At 36.7% G+C, this 26937-nt stretch overlaps 1 long non-coding RNA gene across 1 annotated transcript in view; it reads left to right on the top strand.

Annotated features, from left to right (window-relative positions):
• Positions 1-26937, top strand: part of LOC145671121 (uncharacterized) — a 90461-nt gene that overhangs the window by 41448 nt on the left and 22076 nt on the right. The window contains exon 2 of the long non-coding RNA XR_014128455.1: positions 13160-13441. This is a non-coding gene — a long non-coding RNA (uncharacterized LOC145671121). The remainder of the gene's footprint in view (positions 1-13159; positions 13442-26937) is intronic.

Below are 26937 nucleotides of genomic sequence, written 5' to 3' on the forward strand. Positions count from 1 at the left end.
AGTTTATACGTGAAGGAAACACCGATCATATTTTATTCTGTATCTTTTTATTTCCCAATAAAAGATAGCCGTGCTTCTTTGTGAGAAATTGCAACTTATTTTTTTATTCTGACAATTGTAAAAGTATACTCAACAAGAATTTCCTTACACTTTAAGACATTTTAAGAAAAAATTCCTTCTTTCCCTTCTGCAAATTTTGAGCATTTTTTTCCCTACGCCGAGGGAAATTCCTCTCCATCTGGCAACTGTGAGCCGAAGTGGAGAAAGATTCTTTGCTGTTTTCTCGTCGTTACTTGATATTAGTGCTGTCGAATTTTTGTGACATTTGCGGTTTTCGGTTTTTCAGAAAACCGGTTTTCTAAAAAGAACCTAAACCGCAAAAGCGGTTTTCAAAACCGTCATTTCGGTTTCATAAAATTTCACTTTCCAAAAACCGGTTTTCGGTTTCTTCAAAAACCGATTTGGACAGCACTAGTTCACATCACCTAGACTATGAAATTGTTACGGCAGAATGAAAAACATTTATGTACAACACGCGATTATAAAATTCCCAAAATGGGAAGATAAAGCCTGAGGAGGTAATTAAATATAATAATAGCCATCACAACACAGCCTGTTGTTATTATTTTAAACAAAAAGCGTCTCAGCACCTTCTGTCAATTTTATCTTTGAAAAAAATATTTCGAAATATATATATAAATTCATATATTGGCTGCTAATGCTTATGAGTAGGAAAGGTGCGTACAAGGTAAAGGAAATATGAGCCCACGGACTTTTGTCAATTGGTACTGTCCCGTGATTTGCCTAGTGGGAATAAGAGAAAATCGCTGAAACCCAGTCACGATGGCTAGCCCTGATTTTGAACCCAGAACCTACCGAATGCTAAGCCAATACTTTACCACTGACCCACGGGCGCTCGGTATAAAAAAAAATATTTTTATTAAATAGAAAGAAGTTCTTATTGCAATAAAGAGAAAAAGGGAACTATTATGACTTTCTTGCTCCAAATATGTCCGCAAATTAAATACCGGTATCAACTCTCGACATTGGCTGTTCAAGGTAGCATCTCTGCCAAATTTATTATTATTATTATTATTATTATTATTATTATTATTATTATTATTATTATTATTATTATTATTATTATTATTATTATTATTATTATTATAGGTCACTGGAAAATAGATAAGCAAAACTAACACAAATCCGATAAGACACTGAAAATGGAAATACATACAAAAACACACCAGTGGGAGAGAATTAGTCTCATAGCAAACACTGGTAGATAATCACAAAGTAACATAGCCATTTAAAATAATATTGTACAAATATTTGAGTATTTAATTTAACACAAGATAGACAGCTCTATCTTTCCCACTACACTTTCAGAACTTATCAACTTGAAGACTTACACGTAAATGACAGCGAGAAAGACAGATCTCAAAACCGGCAACGTTGTAACACATGTTTTGGTGTTTTTCATAAAAACCAGCTCTTACCAAAGTGTTGCGATAGACACAATAAACATACTGGGCGGTATGCAGAGAGAATGCGTTAAACGAGGGTTAGTCACAGACTAAGTAATGGCATACTAGCTCTTTAGTAAGAAAGATGCACTTTTTGGTATTCAGAGTCTACTTTGAGTACAACTAAAACGTTGATTTGGGTATGATTAACTTACACAACCCCAATGCATCAGGGGAGAAAAATAAATGTGGCAACTACGGAAAAGTAGATGAGCGCATGCGTAGCTTTAAAAATGAAAATACATGAAATACGAAATGTTTCAAACGCTAAGCCGTGGATAAAAGATTAGCCTCTGCTCTAGATTAATTAGTCACATGTGATTAACTTCGTCAAATACTACGTCCTAATCAGAGACTCTGAATACAATTTTGATAATCATTCTTTAGTCAACCCCGTAGTATGGCGTTAATCAGACTTCAAAAAGACTCTGCATAAGGTCCACCAATTCTAGAATCAGATGACACTACTAAACTGAAGATGAGCAGTAGCGGTTTCTGACGTAGGGCTACCGGGCTACAGCACGCTTCCTATGTTTCTGTATTTGTGTTAGACTAATTTTAGTTCAAAAAATTTTCATCTATTCATTTGTTTAAACTGTTCATCAATGAACAAAATACAGAACTTTCCTATGACGATCTTCTTTTTCGAGCGTGGAGCGCGATTATCAGCGCCTTCAGCAGTGTGGAAGTTGTACTAACGAACCGAGCGGGCTATACTGAATGGAGCCCGCTTGAACTATACAAGCCTATATCTCTAGCATGGAGCAAAGATCTCAATATGCCTTGTCCACTTTCCTTTTTTTACACCCAAAACAGCTTCCACCGTGCTGTGTTAGGTTGAGCCCGAAGACATTCTGCGCAAGCGCCAAGTATTCCTCTTTCTCGCTTTCTTTTGCTTACTGGCGGCGCTCGCCGCTCGGTTCTGTCTTTTCTCCTCTTTTTATTTTCTTTAATCCTAAAGGTCCGGGAGCCCAGAATTGTCGGGAGTGTATATTAAATGAATTGAACATTTTTGACACAGATTCAGATCGTAGCAGAATTATAGCGCACACATTTAATGGGGCATCGGTAATAAGGGATCAATTAATGGCGTACAATCTAAAAAAAATAAAGAACACTTTCCTTTGGCACACTACGTCCATTGTTAACCAATTAAATTTGATAATGGGAAGAACTGCATCTCAAAATCAATCGACAAGGGCTTTTTTCCTGTAGTCTTTCAGGATTTTCCACATTTTTCCTCCTACTCCCCACAGCGTGTATCTGTTTTGGAAAAGTGGCTGTATGACGTATTCCGAGTGGGTCAGCTACTCAATGGAATTTCAAGTCACGAACCGTCAATTCCATCTATGAAACTTAAAATGTTTCGAAAGAGTGTTTTTCAGAACTAGAGAAATCCAACACAGGGAATTCATGTTTTGGTTAGAATTCTTTCACAAAATAATGCCGCATGTGAATATTTTCTATAATCAAATTCAGTGCAGGCCTACCAGTAAAGTACAAACAGTACTTAAATATTTCATTGAAGCCAATGAGAAAATTCGGAATGACACAGACAATATTAGGACAAGTGATATTTTTCTTCCAACAGTTGGTAAAACAAATATGGGCGGATTATATCTTGCAGAGTACCCAATGCCAAAGAAGTATGTGATCGCATTTCTGCGGATGCGCGAAATAGATTTGAGAAAACAAGCCATTTGGATGCCGCCAAATTTCTGGATTCTGCAAATTTTAGTGATTTTTCCGGAATATTTCTGGACACTGCGGTTGAAAGCTACCCAATGTTAGGTAGTGACTTCGCACTGAGCTTTTGGTTCTGTCAGCTTATCTTTAAAAACAATTTACAGAACAATTTTAGCGAAATAACAACCCTTTTGCAAATAACAGTCACCATACCAATGTCCACAGCAGAGCCTGAGAGGTGCTTTTCGTCTCTAAAGAGAATTAAGGCATTCGTAAGGAATTTCCGTAGGTCAGGAAGAACTGCCCTTGCCATGCTCTCGATAGAAAAAAGTTGGATCAACAACATGCTAGATTTCAACTCCAGGGTGATAGAAAAGTTTGCCAACATTAAGAATCGAAGGATGGATATCAACTTCCGCCTTCAGTAGGTAAATGCACGTATATACACCCTCCATTCCAAAAGAAACCGAACTTTTGAAAACAAATAGTACCACTAGTGCCATCTGTTGTAATATTTTACCGGTAGATGGCGTAGTTCCTCATTGACAACTGGTATAAATGTCATGACATTTGGATGCACGGCAACAAAGTTATTGCGTTTCAACTGTCAGTGTGTTGTGTACATTGGTCGGAAAATGAGTTTCAAACAACGATCTGCAATTGAGTTTTGTGGTAAACTGGGTAAAACTTTTAGTGAAACGCACCAAATGCTACAAAATGCATATGATGATGAGTGTCTATCCCGTACGCAAGTTTACGAGTGGTTCAGGTGATTCAAATCGGGTAGAGAGACGCTGGATGATGACGAAAGATCAGGCCGTCCCAGAACCGGATTATCGGAAGAAAACATCGAAAAAGTGCGTGAATTCATCAAACATAACAAAAAATCGTCGGTGAAAGTTATTGAAATGGAATTAGGCATTCCTCAAACAACCGCATACCGCATTTTGACCGAAGTTTTGGGCCTTAAGAAGGTTAATTCGCGGTTTGTACCGCACAAACTCACCGAAGATCAAAAAGTTGATCGAATTGCGCATTGCAAAGACATCGTTAAAAGTGCTCGGCAGAATCGAAACTTCTTGAAATCGATTGTAACTGGTGACGAGACGTGATGTTTTGAATATGAGCCCGAAACAAAGCGGCAAAGTGCTGAATGGAGAGCGTCGGATGAAGGAACACCCAAAAAAAAAAAAAATCGCTTGGTGAAGTCAAAAGTTAAGGTGATGCTGATTTGTTTTTACGATTCAAAAGGAATTATCCACAAAGAATTTGTTCAGCCCGGCCAGACAGTCACTGGAGAGTTTTACTTGGGCGTCATGAAGCGTTTGCTGGCAAGAATTCGTCGTATTCGGCCCGAATATCGCGAAATCGGCAGTTGGACTCTTTTGGACGATAATGCACCATCACATCGTTCGCGACTTGTAACTGAATTTTTGGTCAAAAATCACATTATTCGGTTGTATCATCCGCCCTATTCACCAGATCTTGCTCCGTGCGATTTCTATCTGTTCCCGAAACTGCATTTGGCGATGAAAGGAAAGTGGCACGCATCGATTGATGCCATTGAGAAGGCGACGACCGCCGTCCTAAAGACCATTCCAATAAAGGACATGGAGAAGTCGTTTGACAACTTGTTGGAGCGTGCAAATATGTGTATCGATGCAGAAGGGGAATACATTGATTAATAAAAATGATTTGTTCCAAAATGTACATTGCCTTTTTGTTTTTTTAAAACGTTCGGTTTCTTTTGGAATGGAGGGTGTATATATATATATATATATATATATATATATATATATATATATATATATATATATATATATATATATATATATATATATATATATATATATATCTTGTAGCACGCTCTGTTAATGACAGTACGAGCCGCCACTGAAGATGAGTACGTTTTATTGTACTGAAATTAGCCAATAGCAAATTGTAGACGGTCTCTAAATTATCGTTGTGCGTTTATTACAGCAATATTTTTTTTAATAGCCTATTTTGATAAGTTTCACTTTTTTTCTGTGTTGAGGTCGTGTCAAGAAGAGAAAGGATGTAGAAAAACCAAGTAGTGGGATGTCTAGTTTAACAAAAACAGCGGAATTTGAGGGATTGAGGGATGATCCGGAAACGCGGCTTGGTGTTGTTTGCAAAGCCACACCGCTGGATTATTTCTCTCCTACTCCACCCTTCTCATCTTCCCTCCTTCTGAAGGAAAGCTTATTTTAAGGAAAGTTTGTTTCCAAGCAAGTGATAATGGCAGCCAAGGAAGCAGATTGATGCATTGGTTCTTCATTTTTGGAAGATGTGAAATTGAGTTCAAGTACTGTCGTGCACACTGGCGCAAGTCCCAAGGTGGATGAGGGGGACGATGCCGAAAAGAATGGATTCGACATTAATATCGGTCATTTTTGATTATTTTTATGTTATGAGTACGTTTTATTTTTATGTTGATTATTTTTCACAGTATGTAGGCCTATGTTTTTATATAATGACATCCCACTGTTCAATTAGAATATGTATTTTAATCAATTTAATATCGAAAGATCCGAAGATTGATAATCCTGCAAAATATCATTTGAATTGTTAAAATAATTGTTGCATGTTGAGATAAATTCACATTCAATTTTACATGATAGATCTATTTATGTATTGAGCTGAGTTTAACGTCCTTTTCAGCAGCGAGGCTATATGAGACGGGACCTTCTGATTAACGTGGAATCCGAACCACATGAACTCCCGCCAGTTCACTTCGAATGTCAAAAAAGAAAAAAAACATTCCAACAATGTGAAAAGAAAGGAAAAAATGTTAAAACAGAAACAAAGGACATATAAAAAAATAATAAATAAACAAGGGAAGAAAAGTCTTCCTTTTCGTTTCATCCACAGTAGCAGTTTTTTTTCTTTTTTTTTTAATGGAGTGAAATAGACTGACCGTGATTGGCAACACTAATGTCAAACTAGGGGCTGCGGTTTCACTTTGCACGTGGTAAAAAATGTCAGAGACCATCTCTTACTGGAAGCTCTATAACTCAATTTAATAAAGGAGCAAAACCATTTTAATACGTACATTTTTAATCAAATCACGTATAAATACGGAATCCGCATTCTATATAAGATCAGCTACTACGTAAAAATACAGAATTAGCACTCAAAGTGTTAAAAGGAAGAGATTTTTTTTTTCTAATTCTTCTCACTGCAGTCCATATCCTATGGGTCCAAGAAACTTGTTGGTTGGGGGAACCGGACACCCCTAAACCGTCAAAATCGACGCCTGCTCCATTCTCGAAAGAACACTATATTCTAAATTGCCAATCAACCAATTTTCTACTTGTATGGACAAATTCTTTGTAAATTACATGATACAAAGTAAAGGAATATTGATTCAGCCTGTGCTATACAGAAATTGCGTGACAGAAATCACATGAAAAGCTAACAATTCTTGAGTAGTAAACGAGAGATGAGGGAAGAGACTCCTTGTACGAGATGAATTTCGTTGCAAATGTTCATTTCAATTTGATAATTTATTTGTAACAGGAAAAGAATATAACATTTGCACTTTTTTATTCTGCGACATCATTAGTTAACCCTCTGACTACCAACGAGGGAGTACTATGTGCCCACCCCACTACAGTATATTTTTTGTAATTACTCTTCTAATCTTTTTTTTTTTTTTAATTGTAAGAAAATATATTATTGCTCAACATGTTTAACTAAAGCGTATACCTTACGGTCGTTCAAATTGAATATTAGTGTGTCTCATAAATGTGCTATTTTAAGTTGATGGGCTGGGCACAAAGAAACCCCATCCCTCCGCCGTTGGTAGATGTGATTGACATTTAGAATTTCCACTCCTAGATGGCAGTGTAATAAGTAGCTCTTAGTCCCATCCTGTATGCTGTTCACTTCAGTCCCTGTAGATTTTTTTGAGAGTTTTTAATTAGTTTCTTTTGCGAGATATATTTAATCTTAACACAGTGGCGTATTTAGGGGGGTGGCTTCCGGGCTTAAGCCCTCCCCCCCGAAATTTTACTTAGTATAGTAAAGTAAATGAAATATCTTGCAGAGTTTTCACATTTCCAGGCAAAGCCCCCCTCCCCCGAAAGTTAGCAAAGCCCCTCCCGAAACAAAATCGTAAATACGCCACTGTCTTAACAGGTGGGCACGAAACCCCCTTGGTAGTCTGCGTTACAAAAAATAGCGAGGGTTCTAAAAATGAAAGCTAATTATTCAGACGGAATTCATACCTCAGTCATCTTGCATTCTCTTTAAAGTGTGCTAGTGGTATTGGTTTACAAAGATATCAGTCCCGTGCTTGTAACATGGAACTTGCAATTCACTTAATAAAATGCATTGTTTATGTAATAGTGATTTTCTACAAACTCATTATGGAATCATGTTACCTATAATAACTTGGCCGCTAAGGAAGAGGCATTGCTTACTGCAGGGCTACGTCTGCTCTGAGCAGGTCCTAGTCTAAAACGTCATGCATAGTCTTCTGATGAGCAATCACATTATTTTGGGTCTACTGTAATAATTACCTACATTATTTTCAATCTCGTACTTTATTAGCATTATCGCCAACTGAAGATGATTGTGAAAGAACACTTCTGTTCCAGAGCTGGATAGATTTATGGTATTTATGCCGGCGAAAAAATTCCATGTCAGCACTGTAGCATAAGCTCCCGAATAATTATAAAAACGAAGCATCTTTTCGGTTCTAAATGAACTTGATACTTGGACTAGGCAAAAGTAAATACATTTCTAAAAATGTGCTGTTTTTCCATTTTTGATTTATCAAATATAGACCTACAAAATGTTTTAATATCCATAAAGGACCAATCAGCATGTGTTTAAATATGGGCTCCAGTCTTCAACGATGAAAGGGACCCAACATTCCAACATAATGAAAAAAGTTCCCCAACTGCTCAATGTAATGAAAGAAGGACCCCAACTGCTCGATATATTGAAAGAAGGGCCCCAGGCACAAACTAAATCAGTTTCCAATAATAAAAGACCATGGGCCTAGCCACAAATCCAGTAACAAAAGGACCCTATTGAGAAAGTTAACTTACTGATGGAAGGATGGAAGAGGGGGAAGTGTTGGCAGCATAATAACCAGTGATCTACCAAATTATTTAGCTTTCTTCTGTTTTTTTCTTTTCTCTCCATCTCTTTCTTTATTGTTTTCATTATTTTTATTTGTGAGAGGCCCTGGCCAGTCCTTCCCTGGGTATTCTTGAAATTCATGATCAAAGATTTCGCCCATATTACTTTTTCTTGATTGTGTTGCTATGCACATTTGAACCAAAAGAGAAACATTTGCTCTTAATATTTTTACTTGCTTTTCTTGTACTCGCTTACTCTTCAGTGTTTTGAACAGCAAAATATATTTCTTCTGTATTGGGGTGTCAAATGGTTTACTTCTTCTAACGAGGACTTCATTCACAAAACTGTCATATTGTTATTTACCTTTATCCAAAAGCATTGGCACTGATTCTTTCTCTTCGGTAACGTCTCCTTGAGTATTCACTAGTTTATTACCGAACTCGAGAAATGGATTTCCATTCTTCCGAATCACTTGAATCATGTTCTTAACATCAGGCCCGTAACCAGCCCAAAAAAGTAGGGGATGCCCGGACAGAAGTTAGGAGGGGCCGATCCAACCATTTTATAGTTCATCATTATATTATAGTTCATTTGCAAGCCTACCGTGAAAATTTTAGGGGGGGCCGGTCCCTCTACCCCCCTGGATACGGACCTGCTTCACATCACATAGAAAATCTTGTTCTTTTGCCATTTCATCATGATGAAAGTAGTCACACTCATTATATTCATTGTCTTCATACCTAGACCAAATTTTAAAGTCTTCAAGTCGCTTATTTACTTCAGGAGCAAACATAGACAAGTTCAGAAGAGCAATTGGATCTTGAGTTAAGCCAATTACTTCCCCTGTTCCCTTTAGTATCTTGTTTAGCTGTTCATGGCCTTGATAGATTGCAATGGAAAAGAAATGTTTCTTAGACTATTGACAGTGAATCTCCCAATCTTGAACTCATTAAGGACCGATTTTGATACTTGTTTCATGACATTAACATGGATAGGAACCCATCTGACATAGTAATAAGTGGTCATCAACATGCAAAAAAAAAAAAAAAAAAAAAAAAAAAAGACAACATGAAGTCCAAGGCTGCAACATGAAGTTCAAAATTTCCCTCTCTATGCGAAGGAGCAAAGATCAGCAATAGAGCCTGTAATTCCAGAAGAAGAATCCAATACGCAAACGTAGAGCACATACTGTTGTTTTTAACCCAAGTATTAAATTCAGTTTCCGATTATGCTTCTTCGTAAGCTTCGTTGAGGAGTGCTTGTGTATGTTATATGATACGTGTATCTAGCCTTATTTATTTATTTATTTGTAAAAGGCATACAGGATTACAATCCTACAATTGTCGTATTAACATATTTAATACAATATCATTAATCTATAGGAAAATAGGCAAGTTTCAAAGACAGACCTAGAAACATTTTTTAAAAAATACAAAATACGAAATACGATAAAGTAAAATACAACAGAAAAAAACGATTTGACATGTACGGTTTTAGAATACCATCTGCGATTCCTTGAGAGGTTAAAGCAGCTTCGACAAAAGCTTTAATCCATCCTGATCCCTGCAAGATATCTCCAACTGCCCTTACACTGTGATTTTCTGTATAAAAGCCTCAGTGGTGTATTTACGATTTTGTTTCAGGGGGGCTTTGCTAAATTTATTCCTGGAAATGTGAAAATTCTGCAAGATATTTCATTTACTTTAATATAGTAAATAAAATTTCGGGAGGCTTAAGCCCAGAACCCCTTCTCCCTTAAATACGCCACTGGAAACCCTCCAAGCATGATCACAATATCTTTCAGAAAACCAGAGCTCCACTGAAGTCACTTCATTATACCTTAAATTGACCCATCCCCAGTCATCACGAATATCTGTTCTGAATTTAAATGATGTATGGCTTCCTTAACCAATTCCATTGCGTGAAGAATCATTCGTGAATCACTAGACGACTTTAAATAAACAATCTACTAATGTATGGCTGCACTTTCGTTACTAATTTCTTATGATAGGCTGACTAAGTAACTTGAGCATTTAATTGTTCAGGAAAGTTGTAACGAGAAAGTAAAACTAAACTTGGTTCCTCCCAAAATGAAAAATAATGTTTCCATAATTAGTTTGTCAGAGATTTTAGATACAAATGATCACAATGGAAAAACAGTGTTTCTAACTGCAATATTACGAAACTTCATTCTGAAAAATAAAATTTTCTCAACACACACATTTCTTAACTCTGAAAATGGTATCCAAAATTTATAGATAACAGTATATAACAGGATTCTGGACATTACAAATTCATTTTGTATAAATGCAATTAATTTGCTTTACTTTAGTACAAAGAATACGATTATATCTTCTTTCTGTAAGAAGTTATACGGTTTTAAATATTTTACTAGGATATTTACGAGCGGCCATATTGATAACGTCTTAAGTTTCGGTCTATTAGAATGTAACTTCTCCTCCCTATATTATTAACTAGGTGACTTAAAGACTAAATTTGCAGTGGTGAAACATCTTTAACTCTTATTTAATTATACAAGTATAACATATCTATAAATTACAGTTACGAAGCCACTACACTGTCTTATATAGCATCACGTAACTCCGTATGTGAAATTATACAGAAAATATATTGATACCGTTTTATAGATCATAATAAGACCTACATTTTTTGTTCTACAATATTTTTAGAATTCTTGATAATTATGGAGTTATTCAGATTTAAAATTATAAAAACGAGTGTCAAAAAATAGTTTCTTCGAGCTTACTTCAATATATCTCAAATATGGCACCATACACAGATACTGCAACTAATTATGTATAATTTGCAGTTAATTTACTTTCATTTAGGTCAAAAATGATCGTTTTACCTCTATTCTGTGGGAAATTATATGTGTTTAAAAATTCTATTGGACATTTCAGGGGCGGCCATGTTGATGACGTCGTAGCTAAGTCTCGATCTACTGGAACGCCAGTTTGGGCCCCCTTCTATTGTTTGTGTATATGACCCAAAGGATGAATCTGCAGTGGTGGCCAAACTTGTACACACACTGTGGCAAGCGGTCGGGCGGGAGAAAGAGAAAATAGAGAGCCTTGTAAGCTCTGTGTTGATGCGCGCTCAACCAAGGATGTTATAAAATCCTTTCGCTCAACCAAGGGAAAAGTTGGACAGATTTGTCCTGCTTCTCTCTTGCACGCACAGACACAAACACACACATAAAACAAGAGGCACGGTATATTATCTAAGCATTATTTGCCTAGCCATGGTTAATATGAAAGAAGAAATAAATACTTTTCTAGTGCACTTTACAATTGAATATGTCTTGTTAAATGGAGATATGTTCCTTTTCAAATATTACATATATCCCTTTCTAACAATAATCAATTCAATTTCGGAATTTAGCAACATCTTACGTATGTTTACATTACCTTTGTGTGTGTGTGTATGTGTATGTGTATGTATGTATGCATTTAGGGATCGAATTAATATTCCCAAACTACATTTCAATTGATTTATCCTTGAAATGTTACTGTAAAGCAAGCATGTGAAGCCACATACTAATATGTAAGAGTTATATACACTTGTAATTAAAATTAATCATTATAAAATATGAGGAAGTAAAAAAATTGTTACTTGCCAAGTCGTGTAGGGTGGGCTTAAAATGGAAAACGCTTAGGACTTCCCTCGTGGCTATGTGGTTAACGTATGCGTCTTTGACGTGGGAGACCTGGGTTCAATTCCCAGTGGGAGCTCATGTGGCTCGAATTCCACGTTACGCCACATGTTATGTGTATGATTGAATAAGTTAGACTGAAAATGAACGTCTGGTGCGGTCTGACACACAGTCACTTCATTGACCCCCCTTTTTTTCTGTGACTCTACCATTACCAACACATTTACCTCGGTATTCTGACCAATTTCGCGGTGCCAGCAAAGTTACTTCAACTCGATGTATTTTCCCAGCAGAATGGTGCTTTGTGCACATGATCACTAAAGTACATGATGTCTTGACACTACGGTTCTCTACAGATGGATTGGGTGGTACGATCCTTTTCCGTAGCCACTTTGTTCACCAGACTCCTAACATTCCTGGTCTTGTTGTTGAGTTTCGTGAAGGATTATGTGTATCTACTAAACTTGTGCAACTCACAGAGGTTAAGCAACGAATACACAACGCGTACGACATAATTACGTATAGCATGTGCTATAGCAGGGCCCAAAATTTCCGATTGCCAGGTCGCCATTCGCTATTAGAAATTTAGAGCTGGTGACCAGTGTTCGCTAGGAATGGTTTCTGCCTAAACTCACAGGGCAGCGGTTTGTTTTACACGAAAATAATTGTCACTGAGTGAGAGAAAACACCGAATGTGAAGTCTTCACAACGGACATGGAAAGTGAATTCTTCACAACCTTGTAATTCGCCCCTTCTTTCCCACGCTCGATCGAAATGGTTTGCCTCCTGGAGCATCAACGAGAGAGATGTAATCTCTTCCTTTGTCAAACCAAAGGCCGTGGAGAGAAGGGGCCTCTCATAATTTGTACATGAGAGATACTGGCGACCATCATTTTTGAATTGGCGAGTGCGTATGAATTTGAAATTTTGCGCCCTGTGCTATAGTGTACATGGAAGGAAAGAGAATACAGGCTTCATGTGTTCTGTACAACTAGTGGTGCTCGTATTGATGTCTACAACTGAGGTGACAAAATAATAAATAAATAACTATGAGTTTCTGCAATATGTACAAAAAACCGTTAGTAAAACTATGAGCATAAAAACAGTTCTTAAATACCTAGTATATAAACCAGTGTTAATAAATTAATCTTTGTTTTTCAAGGTCCTTCTCCTGAGTCCGGCCGTTGTCTTCGATCTGAGTTCTGCGGCACAGGGGTGCTGCAGTTCACCGGTGCATACTCCGGTGCCCCAGCCGTGCTTTCTGGGGATATGCTCTGTTCGGTGGTACATGCACCAGCAAGCGGTATATCAGCAGGGAGTACGGTGTGTCGTAGATACCGGCGATCCCGTCGTTGCGCCCGCCGACAGGGAAGTGACGACAACGTGTTAAAGCGTTAGTGGACCAGGCCACAGACGAAGATGATGAGGAGAAGTGAAGCCAAGCGTAAGTATTTTCATATTTTATTATATTTTAAGATGTATGCTTTACTAGCTCAAGTTTTCTATAGATGACTTTCATCAAAAACCTCGAGACACTCACAAACCTCTGGCACTGGAAAGTCTTAGTGGGAATTTCGAATGTCCTCCCTTTCCCATCTTCGGAAGATGCATGCAAGTTAATGAAATGTTCATGTTCTAATTAAGTGGGGAAAAGCCGTAATTACCTATTTATTCAATTGTTCAACAAAAGGAGCAAACTTGCAATAAAATTATTAATATGCATCCATGTCTATAAGTTAAAGGATTTGTCTGAAAATGACCAAATATTCGTTATTTACGTTGTACTTTCTCGGTTAACAAAAAGAGGTCTCGATCTCTCTTTCTTCTCGAGTCGAAAATCGTCGTCTAGGTCTCGGTCTCGAATGTTTACCTTGAAATCGATACCTTATAGTATCAGCACAATTGTTATAAATATATACAATGGGTTTTAGGTTTCCTGTTCATCGCATGACATTTTTCTCTTACGCTAGTTTGCTTTCTAGTTTTCTGAGATCGATATTTAAAATATGAAAACAAATTCAAACAATTTAGCCACTGAACCATTCACTGAAAGAGAATTAGATGCTATTGTAGTTTCGCTAGGATCGATTCTTATCCTCGTTGCAATCCTGAATACCATGTCATCAAATGTTGTCTTCACATCATCAGACATTGAAATCGTAAGTTGAATCTTCAAACCTTTATTGTTGGACCTGCTTCCAGCTCCACTCTTTGCGGCGCGATCTCATCTCTGTAATCAAGAAAACAAATTTTGTAATTTAAAAAAAAAAAGCGTAAGGAGAATCATCTGGAAACCTGTCATTTCCTCTTTTTATTTTTCATTTCATTCTTGACTGGAGAATTACTGTAGGCCGCGAACCCCTTCATACCTGAGTGCCTAATGCTCCGCTTTCTGTGCGTGTGTTTACGGGTTCAATCCTCAGCACGTACGTCATGCCTTGGGTAAAACGGGAATAGTGATCCACATCTCACTTTGAGCAATAAATCTTATCTTATAGCCTCAGTACTGACTTTAGAAATAAACTTGAATCAATCAAATCCAGTTCTACAGTTTATTTCCTTTCCGTCGAACGAGTGTTATTCAATCCTACATACCAGATAACACAGTAGATAGAGCCCAGGGTACATTTAATCAAACAGAAATTCAAATTTTACAATTTCTCACTTTTTATTAATTATATTCTTCTCTGATTGCTCTGGTCATCGCTGATAATCACACTCATTACCTTAACAAATATTGAAAAATTATACTACTATATGATTCGTTTCAAATGAATGAAACACTTTATTACCGTCTCACATCTCCGAGTTTATTTGATATTTTATAATACATGTTCCATGCTACTTTATGATGAATTTATTCCTCATAGTGTAATACAGCTACAGCACTCATATTTACTATGCATATTTTCGGGTTGGATCACCAAACGAGATGTCTAAAGAATTTACAGAGGACACTCAAAAGAATTTACAAGTGATTGAAAATTTCTATTGTTTATTCAATATAAACATATGGTGAATTAATATTTTATTTATAGTTACAAATGCCTACTTTATTGGTTGAAGCAAAAACAAGAAAAAAGGTTTGACTCGAACCAGGAATCCTTTGCACTTGAGTCGCTGATTCTTCTCACTCTGTCACGCCGTCACTTGCTAAATTTGCGCGTCGTACGATATATGTGTCGAGTAGAAAACTTTAAGACGGTTTTTCTCCATCATTTTTGCCCATTGCGCTCTCCCAGTTTGTAATATTAACTCTTTAAATGTGCACTACCACCTCGCAAAAAATGGCCCTGAAGTTCACTTACCAAAGTGTGCCTTCTCCTTGTAAGAAAAAAAGTACTATAAAGTTATTCAAAGCTACACTGAGAAAAAATGTATGTGGCGTCGTATGTTATATTTGTAAATCCTGTAGTTTTTTTTTTACTTAACGTACAGCAAGCATATAACGGAAAACGCATGTTTTATAATACTTTCTGTATAAGCGTTCCTTCTGTACGTACTTTCCGTATGAAACAATATGGGCGGCCAGGATCTCACATACAAATGGACGTATATAGCATATAGCTGATGAAGGTAACATACATATATGCATGTAATATACCGTACGGAAGACTGTTAGACATCAGACATCCTGCAACGGCATGATGTAACACCTAAGGGCAGTGCCTATGTAGCATAAGGATAACGTATGTTCCGTTCTGATTTTTGTGGTAAGCAATATACCACTGTCCGGAGAACCGATTTTTCTCAATGTAAGTAAAACGCTACACCCATCTAGTATCGAGCAAAAGCATCACTGCTTCTTTCATGTTGAATTACATTATTACGCGTACGTGACTAAGAAATAGTTCTAATTTACAACGTTTTTATATGAAAACTAGCTACTTCCACGGGATCCCCCACCCCAAGTACAATACAAAACATTCTGCTACTTAGTTTCTCCTCTAAATCTTGCAAATCTTTACTAGTCCTGGCTCCACAACGTGGAATTTAATCCTTAAACTTAAACGTTAAATATGTTCACTTGCTCAGTTACTCATCTAATTAAGGTAATTTAACAACTTTATTCTTCTACGAGAACAAGGATATGAAAGTCTTTGCAACCATTACTTTTTCGGTGGCTGTTTCACCACAATTCTTGTTTCACATATCACACCACAATAATTTACTAGAATCAGTCGCCTTTAACGGAACTCGGAGCTCTTAATTCACTTCACAACTAATTGTTCCACTATTAATCTAAGGTTTGCTGTTGACGAGGATTTTGCAATGCATGTGTGTACTACAACTATATAATAGAAGAACAATAACTTACCGCCGTTACTGCAATCGGCAAAAGATAAACGCTTTGATCCTGCTCCTGCTTTTATGATTTGGCTTGCAGTAAGCACTTCACACTTCGTTTCCTACCTCCCAGATCGCTATTACAACTGTGGCGTGAAGTATTATGAACATATTCCTTCTTTTCGGAAAACTTGTTTCAATATGTATTGTGTCATTTCATATCGAGATTCGAGAAGACTCCTTTACTTTAACTCCTTTAAAATATGTTTAGAAGTGTTCGTCAAATAGTTAAAATGAAAAAAATTCTTGGAATAATCTCTTTTATATTGCATTTTATTCTTAGTGTTTATACATAGAATTAGAGATGCAAGGGCTCGAAAAAAAACCGGCTTTTTTGGAAAAAAACTCGGTTTTTTCTGCTTCGCTTTTTTGCTTGGGAAATTTTGGGCTTTTTTCATAATTCTACTTTAAATTGATAAAGCAGACTTTGTTTCGCTTCTCTATAACACAAAAAGTCATTTAATTAGTGGTTGATGCTGATAATAATATAAAACCTCGAAAATAAACCATGAATTTCGAAAAGATATTTCAAACAATTTTACTTCAACATATTTACATTATGAATTCCAAAGGATTAACCAATGTATATAATAAAATTTTTTTAACCTCCTATATACAAAAGTAAGCAGAGTTGGCAAGAACCAATGGTTGTTTTTGAAAATGCCAAAAACCCGTTTTTGGGGGATGTTTAAACCAGGTTTTTTTAATTTAGATATTTTGCTTTATGTATTTATATTACATATTCACAGAAATAAGTTTGTTTCGCCTTGGTGTTGTTATGCAACAGCGGGGTTATGCTGGAAGAAGTTCCATAAGCTTAACTCCTTCAGTGTGGGTGGCGTATATATACGCTTTCATTTTGCTTTGGCTATTTTGTATTGCGTATCGCGAATATACTTGCCCATAGTATGAGTAATGTTATCCCGACAATATTTAGCGAGTTTGCGCTCAGCTGGTTTCAATTGATGCTTAATTAAAAGAAGAAGACGAAAAAAGAAAGAAATTAAAATAGAGTTTGGGCTTCGCCAAATATAGTTTTCATTCTTTGTTTTGTTTGAGAGCAGACAGTACAGTAATGGCTTCAAAACGATATTTCAACGATGCTGACATCGAGGAAGAGTTATGAATTAGTGATTTTGATGTAAGTGATTTTGAAACGATTTAGAATCAACATCCAAAGTTCTCAAAAAACTACACTTTTTACAGCGGTTCGCATCTGAAAATTACGCACTGAAGGGGTTAAAGAAATCCGGTCAGTAAATTTCTTAAATTGAGAAACTCCCACCCTAGCCATCGGGAGAATCCCGTCATTACTTGAAATGTAAAACAATAACGGAAAAATCCTGTTATTGCTTTGCATGCAAAATTTAAAGGTCAACATATAATCAGTACGCTAAAACTGAGGTATTAAATTAAAAATTTAGTATGTAGATATAATTGAAAGTCCAATCCAAGCTAATGTTGGAAGCTACGTAGGCAATCGATAAATTTTGCCAATTTCTATCAATATATTTAAGCAATCTTGGCTTCTTTATAAAACAACAGGCATTAGGCATGCAGAAATAGGGGAGAGGGGGGTACATTTGAACGGGGGTACCTTTGAACATTTAAGATAACAGGCTAGAAATAATAGTATATCTGGTGGTTTCAAAATTTTTGGTTTGGCAAAACTGCGTTGCGTGACGGTCAACTGTTATCTGCCATTTTAGTGTAACTGTTGATGAACAGCAGTTCTTTGTTACATTTGTGGGGTGGAAAGTTCGAATTTTTCTGAAATTTTGTAAGATTTTTGCCAGAAGCCTGTGTTTTGATATTATCTGCCATTCATTGCAGAAGCAAGTACATTAATTTACTTATCTAATGTTGCCCTTTGTATTTCACAATAGTTTGTACTAACTGGGTATTACCAAATTCTGCTTGATCATGCCGGTTGGGGCAGTTTTGAACAAAAATTAGGGGGCACATTTGAACATTGTTCTGCCTATACTTTTCTGAAACTTATAAGTATCGGCAACATATTTGGGTTCTCAGACAAGGAAGAAAAATGTTCAATGCCAACTGCTGATATTGTGTGTAGACTTTCTAATCCCACAACTTCTGGAAAGACAAAGTGTACTGCAAAAATTCTGACATTTCATGTTGATTTGCAGAATTTTAGGGTAAAATAAATTTCATGTCCAGTACCCGGTTAGTAGTGAAAAAATAATAATTTCTTAGATCTCTTAGATTGCTAGTAGTAATAGGTTCTCCATTAAGCTTATCAGGTATGACGAGCTAAATTAAAAAGTGACTCATAATCATATTTTCACAGATATGCTACGATGATCATATTTTTTTAAAATTTTTCTTCAGATCACACCTACGCCTATAGATATGTTGTCTACATATCCTTTGTGTGTGTGTGTGTGTGTGTGTGTGTGTGTGTAACGTATAATGTACAGCATATATGCAGGCCCGTATTTAGGTAAGTGCTATTCTGTGCTCGAGCACAGGACGTCACAATTTAGGGGCGGCAAAATTTTGGATTTTTTAAAAAAAGATTCACAATAAAGTTATATTTAACACTACCACACCCAGAGTCCCGCCCAAGAGCGAGAAAATGTTTAATTCGCTCTAATTACAGTAGTTACTAATTAGCTAGCTTATCTGATTAATTTTTAAAAAGTCATCATCTCCTAGTTCCACCCCAAGGGGTGAGAATGAACTTGAACATCACGAAAACTGATACCGTTAAACTCAGCGACCTCGAAAACAATGAATTCAACACTAATATATGTCGTTTTCGATTACTTTTAAACTTTCGCCCGCCTCACTCGGGAGTTGAGTATGATCTTGAAGTTGAATTGGATTAAAACTGTCATTATTCATCTCAGCGACCCCAAAAACTATGAATTCAACTCAATTCTGATGTGTTTCCGAAGGGGGAGGCAAATTGTTTAGAGCACAGAGGCGCACAATATACAAATACGGGCCTGCATATATGTTACACCAATTATTACTATTATTATTATTTCCTTGCCATACGCGATTGGTTAATTCTTGTGCCTTATACCGTTACTGCTGCTTTGTTACATTAGCCTCGTTGTTCGTGAACGAATTCATCTTGAAAATAACGATTATTGTAGTAAAATAATGGTTTGTTCAAAACTGTCCCACGTATGTTCAAATCTACCCCATGCTTGTTTCAATCTACCCCCCAAGGGGGTACATTTGAACAACACCCACTGCATAACACCCACTGAATAACAAGATCAAACAAAGTACTCTATTTTATGGCAAATATAATGTATATTATATTTAGCTTTTGCTACAGTTCTATAAGGAAATTTACTGAGTGTTTGGAAGCAAAAACGAATATTCGAAAACAGATGTTCAAATGTACCCCCTCTCCCCTATACAATTTGGTTTCGTTTCGTATGTTTAGGCTTAACATCCTTACGTAATACCGAGGTTATCAAGGAGAAGACTCGCTTAAAGTGACATCCGAACCGGTACTTGGTTTACGCATGAAAGAAGGGTTGTGGTTCGACCGAGAATTGAACATGGGACACCTTGATTAAAAGGTGAAAGGTAAATAAAACTATTGCAGGTGGTTTGATATATAGAAATGCCACCATGAAGTTCACACGATTCGCATTTTTCTTTTTTTTTTTATTATTTTTTTGGTTTAAACCAGTTATTAAAAAAAAGTTGGTGTAAACCAGCCAACCCTAAAAGTAAACACTTCTTTTTAAAAAATACACAAATAACTAGCAAAATTGTATGTATTATTTTTACTTCAAAATATTCCATACCCTCTTTTTGAAACAAAATAAAATTAAAACATAAGAGAAATACTTAGATTTATATGATACACTTAAAGGCTGCACATCTAGAGCTTTTGGTTCTGTATATTCTTGAAATTCTACAGTTAAGTTTTATATAACCATCATCACGGTTTACCCAATCCACAAGTTTTCTTAATTTTTAACAAGAGGGATTCAACATATCATTACGGAACTGTCCCCCCCCCCCCAAAAAAAAAGTACTACGGAATATTTATTTAAGTTAAGCTAGATACAACTGCACAATAAACATGACTGAGTGGCTAGCTTTTGCGCTTCTATCGGTAAGTAAGGGATTCAACCCAGCATTCGACCATTCTGACAAAGCTTTTCTTCATTCCATGTGTGAATGTAGATATAGTGCGTGTACTATGAGTTGGCCGACTTCCTTTCTTATTGTTTTTAAATCGTTATTATTACTAATTACCAGCAGTGACGGTTTTGCGAAGGTTAGGGGGCGGTCTTTTGGACTGAAGCCTGTTCCCCAAAGTTACGGAATGTCTGCAAAAAACGAAATATCTATTAGTTATGCCTTTACTCATAAACTTTAAGCTCCCGTCAAATAATTACGAATGTTTAGAAAAACTAAACATTAGTAAGAAAAACCCTTAACAAAATACTTTTCTAAATCCGCCACTGATTCTCAGTATAAAATGATCTTTAAGGTTGTATCCGGGGGTCTAGGAAAATTCGGTGTAGGAAAATTCGGTGTAAGAAAACTCGGTGTAGGAAAATTCGGTGTACAGAAAATTCGGTGTACGGAAAACTCGGTGTGGGAAAATTTAGGTGTACGGTAGATTCGGTGTAATACATATTGAATATTACCACTTACGATAATTTAACGATAATTTACGACACTTCATATTGTGAAAACGAAAACCATAAAATGTAACGAATAAAATGTTATTTCCTATTTCAAGAAAAGCAAATTTATTTTTTTGCCATCAGTCCACTACCTCTTGCATGTCTTTCGCGGGATATTACTATAAACTACTTTTCATCACACAATGAAGCTGACACTTTTTGTCGGAAATAAAACAATTGTAAGTTCAGAGAATAGTTATAGGAACAACTAAAAACACCTTTCCTATAGTACATCACAGAACATATACAAGTTGATTTTTTTAACACTCACGGATTTCATTTGGGTCTAGAATTTCTAACTGAAGTCCGATTTTCACGGGGTTTGTGGCAAGTGATCAAGAAACGTTGGGAGATTTATGGAACTATGTTTACTGGTTTAAATTCATTTGGGGTAATATCGGCCACGCCTCTAGAAAAACAGCAAATATTCGCCACTGTATCTAAGTGGAATTAGGTGAGGTGCAGTGTGGAGATTTGAGTTTCTTCGTTAGATGGCAACCTCGCGACGGTCAATAAGAAACAAGAAACTGGGCCGTTGTATTGAAATTTATGCTGTGCTACTGTATCAATATGATCAGGACACATTTACAATAATGTACTCTTTGGAGCAACGTGATTTTATCGTTAAAAAGTTTTTGGAGAATGGGATCTGTTGTTCTACGCAAAAGGCATTTACACGCAACTTTGCCTCATGTTCTCCCCCAGACAGGAACATAATATGGTCGTAAGTGAATAAATTGCAGGAAACAGGATCGCTTCTGATGAAGACAGGGAAGCATAGGACCTCGCTGTCGGATGTTGTGAAAGATATCAGGTACCGACTCTAAGTCACCTAAGAAATCTCTATTCAACATGTGATTTCGCTTCATATATCCAATATCTCATTCGAACTGTAACGTACAATGGCGAATATTTGCTGTTTTTCTTGCGATCTGCTCTATATTACCCCGGATGAATTTAAACCAGTAAACATAGTCCCATAAATCTCCCATCCTTCCTTGATAATTTGTAGCAAATCGCATGAAAATCTGACTTCAGTTAGAAATTCTAGAGCCAAATGAAATCCGTGAGTTTTTAAAGAATCACTCTGTATATACATATGCAAGATGCAAAAATATATTGATCAAAAAAGTTTTAGTGGAAAGGGCAATATAAAGCAGGATGGTTTTATCAGATAATAGTTGTACAAATAGTTGACTTCTCCTCCAATCAGACACTTTAGTTTGTTTGCCTTAAGGTAAAGTGTCTGATTGGAGGATTTTGAGCACTAAAGTGTCTGATTGGAGGACAAATTTCTCGTCATGTAAGGGCCATAAAATGTTAAAATCCCTCGAAATCTAGAATTCCAATAATTTCAGGAACACAATTCAATATAAAGTAATATAAAGTAGACAGTAAACAGTAAAAATGATAGTAGACAGTAAAAGTATGTTCTACACAAAATTTGAACTTCAAACTAATACACTCATTTATCCTCAAAGTTGAGTTTTTAATAAATCCTACGGCCTACTACAACGAATCTTTCTTTACACCTAACATTCCCCACACCGAGTTTTCCGTACACCGAATTTTCTGTACACCGAATTTTCCTACACCGAAATTTCCTACACCAAATTTTCCTGCTCCCGTATCCGAAGATTATTGCTAAACATATAAACGACGCGAAATATTAGTTATGCCTGTACTCATAAACTTCAAGCACCTCCCAAATAAAATTAGGACATTTTAGAAAACAAAACAATCAGAGAAACCCCTCCTAAAGTACTTTTCTAAATCCGCTACTGATTATTTGTATAAATTGGTATTCAAGGTTTTGTCTGGAAAATTATTGTTAAATCACTGCACAGCTACAATATAACAGAAATGTGGAAGTACGGTTTGACGGATATATTGAAAACGTACCGTACGCTTTGACGGATATATAGAAAAACGTAAGTTTAACTTTTGCGCTAGGAGCTAGAGTACTAAGCTCTTAGAAATGAAACATGGATGACAAATTAAAATGATCTAGAAAAGAAAAAAATGTCGATAACTCAAAAGTTAAAATAAAGTTAAATAGCTTCTAAAATTGCCCTCAAATACTACACTCTTCATGTTAGCTTTAATTCGTAAAACATGTGCTCCATCCATCTTGATGGTGAATTTCAGAGCGAAATATCGCATTTAGGTCATGGAATTCTTATCTAACTATAGAATATACTATAAGAAAGCTATTTAGATAGAAAAATCATGAAAATGAAAAAAGCCAAAATTTCCAAAATTCTCGTTTTTTTCAAAAAAGCCGGCTTTTTATGTGAAAAAAACCATCGATTCAAAAAAGCCGCCTTTTTTGCATCTCTACATAGAATTAATCGAGATTTTTTGCAAGCCTTCCGTGAAAATTTTAGAGGGGGTTAGTAAAAATTTAGGGGGGGCGGTCCCCCTTGCACCCCGTGGATACGGGTCTGGGGGGCTCAAGCCCTATATACTTTTGTGAATACGCCTTTAAGTAATTCCGATCACCCTCCCTTAATGCATCCGAAAATACTTCCTTCCCCAGGAAGATTTTTCTTTTTTTTTTTTAAAAAAAAAAAAAACTATTTTATTCTAAACTTCAGCTTTCTTTTGGTTTAACTAATCAGAACTCTAAATATTCTATGCAAGAACTTGTAATGCGTTCGCCGATCTTAGACGTGATGTGAATCAACTGTGGAATTTCCTGTTCTGTAACTTTCTTCATTCATCCATTTGATCAGAATAGCAGTAAATGAGCTGTGTTTATGTTAATATGAATTTTTCATACCCCATTATCAACATCAGATGTTTTAACAAATTAATTTTACTTCCATACTATAAATCATAAAACTGTAAAATTGTTAGGGATGGGCACGAGTCGAGCTAAAACTCCACTCGAATTCGAGTCGAGCTCCGAGTCTAGTCAAAGGTATTTTTCTCGAGTCGAGTTCCGAGCCGAGTCATTGTTTTTGAGGTCGAGTTTCGAGTCGAGTCGAGTTTGATAAATGACTCGCTCGCTCAGCTCGTTTTAACTCGTTTCGAAATCATGGTCAGATTAGACTGGAAATTGAAAGCTATGAGAAATGTAGGCATAATATGGAATACTTTTAGTGTTGCTCACGAGAGAGCACACCGCTCATATCTTGTCACGTCTCGATAAAGCGACGACAATAGATTTTTATAGACAGCCTCAAATGTCGTAAGCACCAATATAAGTATACACTGTAGTTCTTACCATCAAGGCTGAGACCTGTACGGTCCAGGGGCGGATTCAGCACCCATTTCTGGGGGGGGGGGCGGTGGGTTGTCATACTGCTGCTTAGAGCTACTTTTAACAGCTTCAAACTCTGGGATGGGTTTTATTTATATATACATAATAAGAAAGTTTCGTCTTGTGGGGGGGAGCTATCTCCCCGATCGCCCGCCCACTGGATCCGCCACTAGTACGGTCGAAGTTTTGAGCCCAAGCAGAAGCCCAGCCCCGATTGTGATGTCAACCGATTCGGCTCGGTTCATCTGAGCGAACAGCTCGAGCAGGTTCGGTTGGAGTGAGCCATCGGCTGGAGCCGGCTCAATTGGGATGAGACATCAGTTTAGTTGGGCTCACCTGGGCCGAGCAATTTTGAACATGTTTGGCAGCTCCCTACAACTTTTAACAATTTTTGGCTCGAGCCCGAATACTTGCTCCTCTGGAACTCAAACCCAGAACCTGGTGAACGATGGCCTTGCCTCCTAGACTTCACGACTACCGATGTCAGCAGTCAATAGTTTTTAGTATTCAGATACAACCCCCTATCTTACATGTTTATACATGGTGTTGTTGTTATATTATTATTATTATTATTATTATTATTATTATTATTATTATTATTATTATTATTATTATTATTATTATTATTATTATTATTGCTATTATTATTATTATTAAGTATTCTGCCTTTCGGCAGATCCTGGGACTAATGAGGAATTTTTCTTTTTTCAATTTTAGATTTTGGCCTGGAAATGTTTCTTCCACTTTTGTCGATCTTCAGCTTCCTCTTTCAACTCCCAATATTTTCTCCTATCTTTCAAATCATGGATCAGCTGTGTTTTTCTTCTTCCTATTCCTCGTTTTCCTTCCATCTTTCCTTCTATGGCGGTGTGAAGAAGACAATTTCATGGCAAGATATGTCCAATCCAATTGGCCTTTCTACGAAGAATGGTGGCTAGAAGTGTCCTCTTTTCTTCTATCCGTTTTAAAACATCTTCGTTTGTTGCTCTCTCTGTCCACTTTATCTTCTCCATCTTCCTCCAACACCGCATTTCGAAGCTCTCCAAATATTTCCTCTCTAACTTCCGTAATGTCCAAGTCTCTGAACCATACAGTCCAATACTCCATATATAGCACTTGACCAACTTCTTCGTAAGTCCAATATTGAGCCTGCTAGTTAAGAGTAATCTTTTCTTGTTGAATGCTTCTTTAGCTATGGCAATTCTTGACCTGATCTCTTTGGTGCAGTAAGCGTCTCTCGTCAAAATACTTCCCAGATACTTGAAATTATCGACCTCTTCAAGTTCTCTTTGTTCTACTCTGATCCGTAAGGGCGTATTTTCACGAGATATTCTCATGACTTTCGACTTTTCGATGTTAATTTCCATTCCATACAGTTTTCCAGTGTCAACTATCTCCTGTAGTCCTCCTTCGGTTTTAGCTAGTATAACCGTATCATCTGCATACCTGATCTCGTTAATGATCTGCCCTCTAATTTTGAAATCTCCAATTCCCATTAATGCTTCCTTCATTAAACATGCACTGTAAATGTTGAATAATTGGGAAGACAAATTACATCCTTGTCTGACTCCTTTTCGAATCTCCACACTATTGGTTTCTCCTTCATTCAAGCACAGCTTCACTCGTTGTCCTGTGTACAGGTTTTGAATGAGTCGTCGATCTCTCCAGTTGACTCCGATTTCTTTAAGTATTTTCAGAAGTTTCGTCCAATTGACTCGGTCGAAAGCTTTTCGCCTGTCGATGAAGCACAAACACAACTCTTCCTTTACATCAAGAATCTGTTCCATGTAATTGATCTTCTTCTAACCTCTCATCTATCTTACTTTCCAGCCGCCTATTCAGTATGCGTGCAATGATATTTCCAGTATAGGAAATCAGACTAATGGTTCTGTGATCGCTGCACTTCTTTGCTTGGTTTTTCTTGGGCAATGCAGTCATTGTAACATCAAGAAAATCCTTTGGCCATTCTCCAATCAGGTAGATCTTGTTAATAAGTGAAGTCAGTACTTTCATTGCGTTGTCTCCTAATGCCTTGAGCAAATCTACTGGTATGTCGTCTTCTCCAGTGGCCTTTCTCCTTCGCATGTCTTTGATTGCTTGTACTACTTCACTTTTCAATATACTGGGTCCTTTTTCATCATCATCCACCTCTTCTTCTGCTTCAATCGCAATATCTTTGGGGCGGTTCTTCTGATCATACAGATCTTTTATGTATTTCTTCCAAATTCTAAGGATTATTTGATGGTCAGTGGTTACATTACCTTCTTGATCTTCGATGCCGAACGTTCGTATACATTTGTTACCTTTCCCTCCTAATTCTTGTGCTTTCTGGTACATCAGATCATATCTGCCGCGCCGTTGAAGTTCCATTATTTCTTGTTCCATGTACTTTTCTTTGGCTTTGTCTGTCTCTCTTCTCAATTCATTATTCAGGCTTCTGTATTCCTTGATGTCCGTGTTTTTCGCCCTTCTTCGTTCTTCCATCTTCTTAAGCATTGCTTCAGTTATCCGTAGTTTTCTCGGTGCTCTTTCCATCCTGCCAATGTTATTGTGAAGTGTGTCAAGTAGAATCTGTTTAACTTTTCCCCAACTATTCTCTATATTGTCAACCACATCGCCCATTCCACAGAATTTTTCTTC

The sequence above is a fragment of the Thermobia domestica genome, chromosome 15 (genome assembly GCF_964235325.1).
Source record: "Thermobia domestica chromosome 15, izTheDome1.hap1.1, whole genome shotgun sequence".
Taxonomy (NCBI): domain Eukaryota; kingdom Metazoa; phylum Arthropoda; class Insecta; order Zygentoma; family Lepismatidae; genus Thermobia; species Thermobia domestica.